This window comes from Mesocricetus auratus, unplaced genomic scaffold, assembly GCF_017639785.1.
Source record: "Mesocricetus auratus isolate SY011 unplaced genomic scaffold, BCM_Maur_2.0 Super-Scaffold_100009, whole genome shotgun sequence".
NCBI classification, from domain to species: Eukaryota; Metazoa; Chordata; class Mammalia; order Rodentia; family Cricetidae; genus Mesocricetus; species Mesocricetus auratus.
The window spans coordinates 70,869,009-70,880,980 of NW_024429193.1; the positions used below are offsets into that span (position 1 = coordinate 70,869,009).

The following is an 11,972-nucleotide window of genomic DNA, read 5'->3' on the forward strand; positions in this document are numbered from 1 at the left end:
CTACACATACTCACACATACATACATATACACACATATACACATATACATACACACAAGCATACACATACACACATGCATATATACATATACACATATACCACATATATACACACATATACGTACACAAGCATATACATACACACACATGCATATATACATACACACACATACCACATACATACACACATATACACATATACATACGCACACCACATACTTACACATATACACACATCACATACATACACATATAGATACACATGCACCACACACACACACATATACACATACACATATACACACACATATATACACACACACATGATACACACATAGACACACACACACCACACACATATAGCACACACACATATACACATATACACACATTCAAACAGACACACACATACACACATACACACACACAGATTGCTCCCTTCTGTGGTCTAAGGGATATGTGTGAAGGGGCTTCTGTGGTCTGGTAATGCTCTGTGCTAATTCCACAGGCATGTATAAGTTCTAAGAGCCCATTCTTTTGACATGTGCAATTCCCCCAAGTACACGCACTGTGATTTAATAAAAACGACAACACAATTAGAAGCAAGTGATTCATGAAGGACTGGGGGGCACTCACAGAAATCGTTGTGAAAGCTGCCTCTCTGAGGACTGACTGCCCCACCTCATCTTCTAGCAGTCATAAACCCTGGCCAGGGCCCACGCGGACACCTGTGCAATTCTCCTGTCAGTAGCTTTATGGACCTGCAGTCGCAGCAAACTGTTGACATCAGCACCGTGTGCCCACACAGGACATGTGTTCTGAACCTGCTGCAGTTAGAGCCAGTGAATACCGCGAAGAGGCTGTGGGAAAGACAGTCCCTTCAATCCCTTCTTGTGCCTCAGTACCACGGTGACATCATACCAGGATCCCTCCCACTGAAGCCTGGGTCCTGCTCTCACCTGTCCAGAGCCGGTGAGCTCATCCGAGCTTTGAGGACCGTTGTCCTGGAAAGAGAAAAACACTCAACAACATTGACAGAGCAGGACAGGGCCTCTCCACTCATTAGGAGCCCTTCTCCTTGAACCACACACGGGCACCAGGCATTGCTTCAGACAAACACAGCCAAGCCCTTCAAACAAACACGGGGGAACACTGCCTTGAGTGGCGGCAAACGAGCCTGGCAGGGACTGGGGCAGGAAGTGGGGGTGGGCGCTAGAGCAAGCCTCCATTCCTCTCATTGTATGAAGTTGTGTGGCTGGGGTGGCTTTCCCACCTCTAAGTGTCAAGACTCTTGGCCCTCATGCGGGAGACTTGAGTGAAGACCTCTAGAAAGAGAGAGCAGAATTCCCTGAGACGCTCGCTCGGTGTTTCAGGTTGGCCGGTGGAATTGTGTGGCCTTGTTTTCTGTGGTACCATGGCAGCAGAGGAAGAAGCTGACTGGGGTGTACAATTACGACCAGGTTGTGCAAAGCCCTTTCAAGCAGGTACTATTGCATTTTTTTTTTTTTTTTGGTTTTTCGAGACAAGGTTTCTCTGTAGCTTTGGAGACTTTGTAGACCAGGCTGGCCTCGAACTCACAGAGATCCACCTGCCTCTGCCTCCCGAGTGCTGGGATTAAAGGCGTGCACCACCAACGCCCGGCTATTACTGCATTTTTACCTTTCCCTCTAATCTCCACTCCATCCTCTCCCAGCAGGCACCAACTATAATGTATCTGATGCCCGTTCTTAGATATGCACGTGTTTGTAGAATGCACATGCATCTCTGTCTCCATATAGACAATCACCTTGAAAGTAACGTAGCACAGTTCGGGGTGATCTTTAACGCATGTAGATGAGTCAGGCACGGTGGCACATTCCTGTAATTCCTTCACTTGGGAGGCAGAGGCAGGAAGATTACAAGCTCAAGGCCAGCCTGGACAACCTAGAGAGTCTGTGTACAAAAAAAAGAACCCCAGCAGATTTCCAAAACTGGCCGGGCGCCACAAGCCCTGATCTGAGCCTTCATTCCGCGTGGGTCTATGGTCTGTATGCCTGTTGTGCGTATCCAGCCCGCTAACTCTTGCTGATGCAGAGTCCTTTTGTGTGTGACTATCCATCCCATTGCTGGCCCCCTTCCTCCGACAACTAGACACCTATGTTTCCTGCAGACCACACCGTTGACCCACAGGGCCGCAGTGAACACCCCTCGCTCTTCTCCCGGTACCTGCCGGGGAGGTCCTCATTAAGTGGAGATGATACATATCCTTTGTCAGCAAGCACTGCCCAATGCCCTGGGGTCAGCGCTAGCATAGTTGAGGTGGCAGAGGCAGGCAAAGGGCTTGCTCAACAGGAGCCACTGTCTGGCCGCTCGGTTCTTTGTGAAGGGTGCGCGTTTTTAGTTGCTTGGCCCTTATTTTAAGAGCCACTGTCCCCTCGGGCCATGTCATGGTTTCTAAACAGATGTGATTTAAGTTACTATTCCTTGGCCTCTGTCTCCTCTCCTAGACTGTGAGCCCTCCTAGGTTCTGGGGGCTTCCCCGTCCCCCATTGTATTTTATTATGCCTCAGGCCAAGCACCTCAGCAGCGGGTGGATTGAGGAGTAGGCTTGAGCAGGGAGGGATATCTCAGAGGCAGTAGCTGGGTCAGCAGGAGCCCAAGCAAGCAAGAGGGCTAAGAGTGGCACTGAGGGCTGTCTCAGGCTGGCCCTCTCAGGCAGGAGTGGCAGTGGGCATCTCTGGCATTACCCCGGGTCTGCCAGCGACCTACAGGTACAACTAAGATAAGCTCCTGCCTAAGTCTAGAACCTTCCTCCTTCCTCACCACTTCCTTCTCTTGCCGCTGAGCTTCAGCCCCGGGCAGGGCCTGTGCTGGCACCAGGCTGCAGGAACTTTGCAGGCATCCCTGTGCTGCAAGGGAGGGGCAAGGCATGGACGCAAGGAGGGCTTGAAGAGATGGGAAACGGTCAGGTGGTGGTGACACACACCTTTAACGCCGGGAGGCAGAGGCAGCCGGATCTCGGAATTTGAAGTCAGCCTGGTCTGCTCAGTGAGTTTAGGACAGCCAGGGCTACACAGAGAAACCCTGTCTCGAGAAACGAGGCGCGGTGTCTGCTCTGTGAGGGTTGAATCCGCTGTCAGGAAGGTAACAGGTGAAGCTGCTCCGAGCAGCATAGTCTTGGATGCTTCTGGAACGTGAGGCTCAAAGCCAAGGCAGGGCAGTCAGCAGAGACGGGGGTGGGGCTACACACAAAAGAGACTGCAGAGGACTAGAAGGAATGGCGGGCCGGAAGGATCACACGGGCTGCCTCCTGAATGGGAGCAGAGGACTGGCGGCAAACCGGCCCATTTTGGGGTGTTCTGAAGCCATGATGAGCAGAGGCAGCTGGGCTGGGGTTCTGCCTCAGTGGGGGGAGTAGGAAGTGATGGTCTAGCCTGAGGCTACTGAGGTGGGTGGGTCCAGATTGAGCTGGGTCCTGGACCCCAGAGTTAGCACCTCGAACACAGTCATGGAAGGGGATAGAGACGCATTCGCAGAGTTTCCCGAAGATTGACGCCTCTGAGGTGACTGGAAAGGGACTGCTGAGAAACAGCTTTATGAGGCAGAGAGGTGCCTTTCTGACAGGGTCAGGGCCTCCAATTCCTGGAAGAAAGCATCTCCGGGCAATGAAAAGTTTCTACACCCCATAAGGCTCTCCACCAAAGAGAAAATCCAAATCAAACCGAATTAGAAAAAGCTCACGTTTAACGGATACAAGGTTCCTGGATGGCCTTCCAGTCCCCCAGGGAGGATACAGAAAACGGAGACCGGAAAAACCACAAGTCTATTTTCTAAGGGGCAGTTTAAATACCCTGTAGGAGTGGTCCTGAACATCTCTGGGGGAGGGGCCATCATTTGGGGGGCTTTCCGAGATGCATCAGGGCTTGGAGGGAGATAGGGGAGGGGTCTTGGGTGGAATTCCCACCATAACAGGCAATACTGTCCAGAAATGAGAGAGGGTCCCTGGACAGGTGTCCAGTCTTTTTGAGATGATGGAGGACACATCTTTACCTCACCTAGACCCAGAGAAGGTCATCTGGCTTTCCCCATACCCGCAGGACAGAGACACAGGCCCCAGCCTTGGGCAAGGGCAACTCTCTGAAAACTTGTCTACAAACAGCGGAAGGCCCCTCTTTGACTCTGCACACGGGTCCAGGTGAAGCCCTTTCTTCTCATGAAGCTGAAGCTGTTACTTCAGCCTGGGAGAAAGGAGCAGAAATGAGAGGGCCCATCTGGACATCACCACGCAGAGGGAGCCTCAGCAATTATCTTCCTGTTGGCTCCAACCTTTCCAGAGAAATCTTTCTGCTCCACCCATTCACCAAACTGGCCTTTCAGGCTCTGTGGCTCAGGGAGAGTGATGCGGGCTGTGGAGCCTGCAGGTCTCCCCTCCCCCCCCCGCCTCAGCTTGCTCTGTTCGCTCCTTTCGAATCTGCCCTCTGCACCCCCATCCCCGACAGACCAGCCGGTTCATGGCCAGGTGGTGGAGCTGCAAATCTGTGCAGCCTCTGAAGTCCCCATCTCTTGGGCCCTCCCCACCCCCACAGCAGCCGGGAGCAGAATCCCCTGAGGCTCCTTCATGAGAAGGCCCTGAAGTCAGTGGCTCCAAAAATCCTACCTGACCGGGAAGCACAGACTCCAGCCAGCTTCCTGACCGAACTCCCTCGGCTCGGGACTGGTGCCCAAAGGCTGCCGAGGGGGCTCAGTTGGAAGAAGGCCAGCTGGGTGAGCATGGGCCAGTCATGTGTTTGACACCCCCAGCACCAGACAAACCAGGTGTGGAGATGCATCCCCAGAATCCCAGAACTCAGCTGGTGGAGGTAGGAAGGTCAGAGGTCCAAGGTCATTCTTAGTTATGCCACAAGTTCAAGGACAGCCTGGGCTACATGAACTGATCAAAAGGAAGGAAAGGAGGGAGGAAGGGAGGGGGGAGGGAGGGAGGGAGGGAGGGAGGGAGGAAAGAAGGAAGGGGGGAGGAAGGGAGGGAGGGAGGGAGGAAGGAAGGGGGGAGGGAGGGAGAGAGGGAGAGCGGGCTCCACAGTTAGCCTACTATTCCTCCAGTGGTGAGACCTTATCCTTCTGCAGCCTCCTCCAGCACCTGGGGGCTTTCCCCGAGAGCCGTCTAAGGATGCCAGACACCTGTGGGAACAGGAACAGGGACATTTTCAGCCCATCTTCGTTACGGTGAGGCAAAAGCCCGGAAGCTCTGTGTAGAGATGCCCAGAGCATTGGGAGATCACTATTAATAAAACTGTGGCAGATTCCGTTGGTTTCTTTACAAAGCCGCTTGCTGTCTGCTCCTCTGTGAACCTCACTTTCTCCTCCCCCCCCCTTCCTCTCTCACTTCCTACCTCCCCCTCCAAGGGAGGCCCTCAATAAGGAAGTGCCCCGGGGAAACTGGGAAGCATCCTCAACTTGGGGCAGCTGCCTCTCGGTGTGTTAGAGCTCTGTGCACTGCCCCCGAGAAGGCCTGGCCATTTAGATGCTAAAGAGCCTATGTCACTGAGGGTGCGGGCCTGGGAAAGTAGGTTATTAAAAAGAAGGTTGTTGGTTGGAGGAGCAATTTGTGTTCATGGAACCAGAAAGCTATTTGGTCTCCTAGCTGACAAAACCTTTGACCTCATTCCTTAGGGGCCAATATCTGAAGCTCAACTCGTCGTCTGTATCACTGACTGCATTTGGGCCATTTTACTATGAGTGACATTTGAACCCCTGGGTCTACTAGCTGCAGCCCAGTCAGAAGAGGAAGAGAGAAGGAAGACACAGAGAAGCCAGAAAAGGAGGTGAGACCACAAAACCATTTTGAATTCTCGGGGAGGCTATTAAAAATATGTATATTTAACTTGTATTTCAAATGGATGCTAGAAGTAGTTTACACCACACAAAATCATGCTACCTTCCCTGAAGAAACACGAGTCCAAATCAAGCTAACCTCGAGGGGTGCCACCACCATGTGCTCGCTGGCGTGTGAATCCCTTCGGCCCTTTGCACAAAGCCCAGATCACACGTGTAGGCCGCTTTGCGTAGCGACACAGTGTTCACCCATCTGACTTTGGATTCTCAACAGAGCCTCATGGATGGTCACGGAGAACTTGAAGCCACACCGGGTTCTACAGCAAATGAGTAACTCAGCAATTCTTCCTGCCTGGAGGTGGGTGAGGTAACCGACCGCTCTGTGTGCCAAAGGCAGGGGAGGTGAGTCACAATCACCCTCTTTGTTTGTCTCCTCGGTGACTACCTGATCCATTTCAGTAAGAGTCCAGAGGTCTGACTATTGACTCAGGCTTGGCAAAGCCATAGAAAGGGCACTGAGTGGAGCTCACCAGTCAACCAACAGCTGACCTTCACTGAGGTCCTCGTGTGTGTCAGGTACTGCTCTGGCATGAGGACGTGACGGGGAAGGGAGAGGCACGGCCTCAAGTAGTTTTCCTGCCATGCCCGTCTAATCCTGAAGACATACATGTCTTTGGGACTGACATGACTTCAGTGAATCAATGAGCCCCTTACAGGGGTGACCCAGGACTCTGCTCTAGCCAAGAACTAACCACGAGACACAATACAAACCATCTGTCTTCCTGGACATCCCTTTCCTCCCCTGTGCAATGAGGGTGTAGGTCACCTCAAGCCTCCTTCTATAGAGAGAGCGAGGAAGGACTTAACACTGTGCCGTGGCTGTTTGTGCCCAGAGCATCTCTCCCACGGTTGCGGCCTCTAGGAAGCAGGCTATTTGGTAAATCCTTTATCCACTGATGGCAGGAACTCTAGAGAAAGAGGTCAACAGGAGAGGAGCCCAGGCTCCAAACCAAGACCTTACATGGTCCAAGTGGCTGCATGCCTCCCCCCACCCCCACCCCGCCTCAACTTGCTAGAAGCCCTGGTGGGAGGCAGAACTGATAACAGCATCGAGGCACAGGGTGGGGCAGAGCCCTGAGAACAGGGAGGAAGGCGACGGAGGCCCTGTCAAAGAGGGCGGCAGAAGCTTGGAGGACCCGCAGTCCCTCAGGCTGAAGAGGTTCCCAAGCCACTTGTCACATCCTGACTCCACCAAAGCAATGCCCTGGCATGGCTCCACCACAGTCCTAGGAGCAGATCTGGTTCGCTGAGTACTCTCAGGGCCAGCCCAGAAAGGGACCCGAGTTCAGCCACACCAAGAAAATCTTGCTTGGCCAAAAGGACCCGTTTAGGTCTTGAGAACCAGAGATGACAGGAAGGAGTGGAGAGTCTCCACCTTCTCTCCTGTAACGTGCAGTGACTCACACGACTCCCTTTCCATAATTCACAGGGTCACGCGTTGCTTAGGGAGAGGGCTCCGAGCCCAGGGGTCCGGCACTATGAACTTTGTAGACTTCAACAAGTGTAAGACTGTGTGGTTCCACCCAGGTGATAGTTCCCCTCCTGAGCCCCACAAGAGCGATGCCCAGGCAGGGGGGTGAGAGGGCCCCCACGGCATGCTTTCACTTTAGGGGAGACAGGAAGCCACCCCGGGGAACTTTGACTGCTATCTGATTCATGTTCATTCATAACCGCGGTCTGAGGAATAGTGAGTAACTCTGCAGCGATCAAACACAAGGCAATCAAACAAGCTCTCAGATCACCCTCCTGTGACACCACGGCTCCAGCTGTGGCGCCCGTGACTTTGTAAGGAACTGGGCTGCGAGCCACAGTGGCACCTTGACAGAGTCGCCCACTTCAGGGTTTTGATAAAGATTGGCTCATGCTGAGGTCAATAATGAGCCACACTGTGATTGTGCGCTAGCCGTGTGACCAGCCTGGGAAACCTAAGAGCCGGTGAAAGAAGCCACAGCATGGGCAGAGTGGAAAGGGCCTGGGCAGGCACTCGGTGCCCTGGTTGAGGGGACTCAGGAGGCAGGGAAGCTTAAGAGCGGGCTGAAGCCCCAGGCAGTCTGGAAGGCAGGTGCAATGCCTGGTTTTTCTCCTTCAGAGAGCACGAAGAAAGACTCTTTTGGAATTATGGGAAGGAATGCAGACATCTCAGATTTACGATGTTAAGAGTTAAACATTATAAAAGAAACTCTTCCCTCCATTTGTAGAGTGGCCCAGAATGATCATTTTGTAGCAAAAAGAGATTCTTGGGGAATTTGACCTGAGGTCCTGGGCCTGGTGATGCCCAGTTGCTGGTGACAATTGAGTTCCAAGCACCCTTAAAAATGTCTACATCAGTCCCGCATTGACACATTCATGAGGAAAGCGAGAAAACAGAATGTCCCTGGTTGGCATGGCCTTTGCTGTGACTTCACTTCTCAGTGCTAAGCCTAGAGCTGGCCGTTGCTCAGCACCATGCTGCCACTGAGCCCCCCCCCCCAGGCTCAGACCTCCAGACCAACTCTGATTTTCTTTCTTTTTAATTTATTCTGTTTGTTTTCTGAGGGAGGTTCTTGCTATGTAGCCCAGGCTGACCTCAAACTCAGGATCATTCTGCCTCAGCTTAAGAGTGCTGGGATAGCGCGTGTGTGTCACCCCAGCACACAGCCTGACTCTTGCCTTTAAAGATTGGGATTGGCTCATTTTCAAGAGCAACCATTTCAAGTTTGACCCCAGGGAAAGTCAGGTTGTACGGCATCACATTTCTGAGAATATTTGCAACCTTCAGCATGGTCCATCCTCGGTGGGAGGTATGTGCCATGGCCAGTGGAAACCCTAAGGGAGATGCAGAATGTCTCTGGGAGATTTGTAGTTGTAGGCGTTTGAGTGGCTGGGGTTCAAATGCACCCTGCAAAGTTGACACACTGGAGAGGTACTTCACAGTTTGAGCCACTGGTGTTAGAGGCAGACCTTTCAAAAGGGACCCGTCTCCAGGCTGTGCCTCACAATTGGATTGGCACTCCACCATGGGACGGAGGGAACCCGCCCCTGGAGTGGGTTCCTGGTGACAAGATGAATTCAGCCCCTTCCCAACCCCTGATTCTCTCCTGCTTTCAACCTGGAATGGAGCAGCGAGAAGTTCCTTGCTTGATGCCAGCCCGGTAATCTTGGCCCTTCTGGCCTTCAGAACTGTAAGAAATAAATCTCTTGTTTGTATTTGTCCAAGTCTGTGGTGTTCCGTTACAGTGACATAGGACAGACTAAGATGAAGCATAGCACAGACACTCACATCCATCTTTTCTTGTTCACTGTTTTCAAGGTTCAGGCCCTTCCATGAGCCTTAGCTAGGAGTGGTAAAGTGCTCTAGCATCCGTAGGTAGATATATATTTGGGGACGTATTAGCATGCATGGAGCCCTGGGTTTGATTCCTAGTATTGCTTAAACTAGGCATGATGGCATATGCCTGTAATCTCAGCATTTGGTCGTGGAAGTCCAAGGATATGAAGTTCAGGAGTCCTAGGCGACAGAGTAAGTTTGAGGCCATTCTGACTACATGGGACCCTATCTCAGGAAAAAAGAATCAAACGTATATTTACATGCATGTATATGTGTGTATAAATATGTACTTGGGCTTGGGCTGTAACTCAACAGCAGAGTGCTTGCTTAGCATGTGCAAGGCTCTGAGTTCAATGTAGCATTGAAAACACACACACACACACACACACACACACACACACACACACACACACCACACTCCATGACAGGGTGGCCAGGAGTCAGGGTGGGGAGGGAGAGGTGCAGAGTCACGCCTTGAGGAACTTGCCTGTCGAGGTCCTCAGAAGGAACTGTCATGGGAGGTTAGGACACCACAGTGCCTGAAGAGCCCTCGGGACAGCCTCCAGTGCATGGTGGTTCGTGGTTCTGGTGGACTTGGGGGTTCTGTGGCGTGTGCTTCACGGGACTGAGGAGCACGGGTTTACTGCTTTAAATGGGGTATCCCCGGAAACCCAGATGAGCTGGGCGCCCTACCAGTCCTTTCCCTGTCGCAGAAACTGGGGGCTCAACTTAAGGGGAGTCACCATCCATCCTCGAATGAAGAAATATTGCTTATGACAGTGTTTGAGACAACCGACTGGAGCGGTGACTCAGTGGCAGAGCACTGCCTGGCGTGTGTGACGCCCGGGTTCCATCTCCAGCACTGCTGGATAATAAGACAGATGACAAACAGATGGCAGAGAGAAAGACTGACAGACAGACGAAGGCAGCCTGATTCTCCTGCCACCAGGGCCAGTCAGTCCCAAATAGCTAGATGCTCAGGGGAGCCATGGGAGTGTGGGGGTGGGGAGTGGCTGGAAGTAAGGCACAGCGGGGTGGCTCTTAATTAATGAATTAATTAATTCCCTTTTTATTAAACACCCCAGCTTGCAGGGCAGTGCTTTCGGACAGTTGTATCTTCCCGAAAAGAAAAGGCAGGGTTTGCTTGAACCCCACCCGGAAGCCAGGGATCACAAGCAGGTTTTCCTGTGGAAGCTGCATGGCCACGCACGTGCTGATGGGAGCATCACTCAGACTCCGCCTTCTCTGCCTTCTTCCTGCCTTGGACCATCTTCCGATTCCGTCTCCTGTGCCAGGTGGGCAGAGACCAACTGCCCTCACACACTCTGCTTTCTTGCTCTTTCTCTTGAAAAGTCAGGGCCTAAGCACCCATTTCCTTCCCCTGGTCCCCTCCCTGTGTCCCACACTACTGTGACTGATAATTAAGGAAGGACTTGACAGGTCCTCCCTGCTTGACCTGAAGTCCCACCTGTAAGGGGCCCAACAGGATCGAACTGACCTCCTGTCCCTAAGCCTGGGAGCCTCTTTCCAACACTCCTTGTCGCCTATGGTTCCTAGAGCAAAGGGGAGTAAAGCCATGCAGAAGAGGTGCAGGGGGAAAGCATCTGTAAGAAAATGGAATCGTGTTTATAAATATTATGGGTTAGCTTTGGGATTGGGTTCAAAGGCAGCTTGTGGGGCCAGCGTGAATGCATGGTGGCTTAGCAGGTGAAGTCTCTAGAACCCACACAGTAGAAACACACACACACACACACACACACACACACACACACACACACACACACACACGGGAATGCTTAACTAGAAAAAAGATTGGAATCTCACTACGCTTTTCCGTTTTGCACCCACACAGTAGAAACACACACACACACACTCACTCACACACACACTCACTCATACACACACACACACACACAGGGGGGAATGCTTAACTAGAAAAAAGATTGGAATCTCACTACGCTTTTCCGTTTTGCACCCTCCCCAACCTCTGTGACACTATCCCACATTCAGTTGACTTCAGGCTTTCACGTGTGAGAAAACGTGTGGCCCTTGTCTTTGATGTGTGCCTTACTTTACTTACCACAGCATCCTCCAGTTGTATCCGTTTTGCTGTGAATGCCTGGGTTCCATTCCTCTTTATGGCTGACTAATACTCTGGTCTGTCCATTCCACTTTTCCTTCTGTTGATGGACACCTAGGAGGAGTGTAGCCCGTGAAATGTTTGGGCCCTTACCCATCAATCCCTTGAACCATGCTATCCCCTACTTGCTTAAGCCTATTCCATATTCGTTGTTTGTTGACTTTAACTCTTTAAACTTATTTATCACACCATCTGCCTGCATTATAGCCTGGACTAATGAATTCTTTCTTTACAATTTCAAATTTAAGAATCTCCCTTCGACCTTCTTCTAGACCCAAGGCCCCCCACTCTTGTCTGCCTGGCTGATTTTCATCTAAATGCATCTAAATGTCACCCGTCTGGTCTCCTTCAATGTGACTCTTTGTGTCAATAAGATGTCAAAGCAGTCCCCTATTGTGGCATCTGAGTGAGCCTCTGGTTATTAAGACGCTCGTGTCAGATTCAGTGATTTGTTGAGAACCAGCTGGGCATAGTGTGTTAATAAAAACCCTTCTATTCTCCGGGTTCCCTGAGTTAATCAGAAGGGAGTGTTCCAACAGGGCTGTTCTTTCCCAGGAAAGCCTGGGTTACTTCTCCAGAGTGTATGAGACAGAAGAGGCAAGTGTTTGTGTTGGTGAATGCTCACCTAGCTCCATTCACTGTTTGGTAACCTTG

The 11,972-nt window shown here is 51.7% G+C and overlaps 2 long non-coding RNA genes across 3 annotated transcripts; one reads left to right on the plus strand and one right to left on the minus strand.

Moving 5' to 3' along the window:
- Positions 1-602: 602 nt before the first annotated feature.
- On the minus strand, positions 603-1,584 carry LOC121142458. The gene is made up of 3 exons (XR_005879499.1): positions 1,274-1,584; positions 960-1,004; positions 603-860 (listed from the first exon to the last, which is right to left on the minus strand). It is a non-coding gene; the product is annotated as an uncharacterized LOC121142458 (long non-coding RNA).
- Positions 1,585-4,657: 3,073 nt separating this feature from the next.
- LOC106021935 lies at positions 4,658-11,651 on the plus strand. 2 transcript variants are annotated; one of them, XR_005879500.1, is made up of 5 exons: positions 4,658-4,838; positions 5,104-5,202; positions 5,650-5,801; positions 6,086-6,387; positions 10,264-11,651. It is a non-coding gene; the product is annotated as an uncharacterized LOC106021935 (long non-coding RNA). The 2 variants fall into 2 exon arrangements; XR_002384942.2 differs by having other exon boundaries at positions 6,086-6,213.
- The last annotated feature ends 321 nt before the right edge of the window (positions 11,652-11,972 follow it).